Below are 1460 nucleotides of genomic sequence, written 5' to 3'. Positions count from 1 at the left end.
CCTGGGCAGGACCCCAGCAGCATCTACTACACAGGATCAAGCATAGAGGAAGTTATCACATAGTCTCATTTCTGGCACCATTTCCAGTCCTCATTCTTGTTTTTCTTTCTCTCCCTTCTCTCCCACTTACAATTTATGCAATCTGGCTGTGTTTTATGTATCCTTGTAAGCTGCCTTAAATCTTTTTTTGGAACACAGCAGCGCATAAATAAATAAACACTAGCAAGGTTTAACATTTTCCCTTTATTTATTGACCATTTTTCCTTCTGTGAACTTTTGGATCAGGGCCTCTTTTACTTGCTTCTAGCATTGTGCAGGGCATATTGAAGGCATCTGATTATTGTTCTGTCGAGCAGCACAAAGATATGCGGTGGGTTTATAAACGGACTCTGTGACCAGAAACAGAGGCATAGGACTCTCTGGTCCTTGATTTCTTGAACCCAGAGCTTAAAATATTGCCTGCACATAGCAGATGCTCAGCCAATGTCTGTTAAACGAAAGAATGGGACTTGGAACACCTATATCCATAAGGGTTCCCATGGATTACCATTTAGAAATCCATCAACATTCTGGAATTGTGTGTTTTCTAAGGGCAAAATTGCCTTTATCATGTGGATGCACTTATTTTCATGAGTGTAATAAGCTGGGAGGCAGGAACTAAAGATAGATCTAGAGATGGTGTTTTAAAGTGTATATCCAGCAGGCTCTGTGCATCTCAGAACAACCTTTGGTAACTCAAATGCAGCCTGTTTGTGAACCCGATCTTTGCTTGTAGGTGTCCTGCCAAACTGTTCTCATAACACTCCTATTGAGAAACTGCGTTCCCCAGGAAACTCAGATGCTAGAAACTGAGTGACTGCTTTATATCTCATGAATCAGAAATTGTTGGACTTCCCTGATGGTCCAGTGGCTAAGACTCACATTCCCAATGTAGAGGGCCCAGGTTCGATCCCTGGTCAGGGAACTAGATGCTGCAACTGAAGATCCTGCATGCTGCAACTAAGACTCAGCACAGAGAAAGGAAGGAAGGGAAGAAAGAAACAGGAAAGAAAGAAGCTGTTGTTTGTGGGTTATAGGCATGCAGGTATCTGGATTGGGTTTTTCTTGGACTATCACATCTCCCCTCCTTTTTTATTTTTGGCTGTGACATTTCCCCAGTAGTTTTAATAAAACACTAGGTAGAATTTAAAGTGTAGCCCCTGAAAGACAAATTTTTTTCCACTTAACAGATCAGCATTACCCATAAGTAGGTTACTTCTAGGAAGCTCCGTTTTCATATAGATCTTAGCAAAGGAGGAGAAATAGTTTGGCACTTCTTTTATTTATGTGTGTTTAAATTAAGATATAATTTGAATAACATAAAGTTCATACTCTTTTTGATAAGTAAGAAGTGGATTTGTTTAGAGAGAAACACACTCCACGGACAGAGTATGGGCCATCACAGAGGGCAAGTCTGGCAG

General features: G+C 40.8%; 1 non-coding gene across 1 annotated transcript; it reads left to right on the top strand.

Annotated features, from left to right (window-relative positions):
* Positions 1–892: 892 nt before the first annotated feature.
* TRNAG-CCC (transfer RNA glycine (anticodon CCC)) lies at positions 893–964 on the top strand. Its single transcript has one exon. It is a non-coding gene; the product is annotated as a tRNA-Gly (tRNA).
* The last annotated feature ends 496 nt before the right edge of the window (positions 965–1460 follow it).

This window comes from Budorcas taxicolor, chromosome 17, assembly GCF_023091745.1.
Source record: "Budorcas taxicolor isolate Tak-1 chromosome 17, Takin1.1, whole genome shotgun sequence".
Classification (NCBI taxonomy): Eukaryota; Metazoa; Chordata; class Mammalia; order Artiodactyla; family Bovidae; genus Budorcas; species Budorcas taxicolor.
Note: the sequence above shows the minus strand (reverse complement) of the source record. Positions and strands in the feature narration are given on the sequence as shown.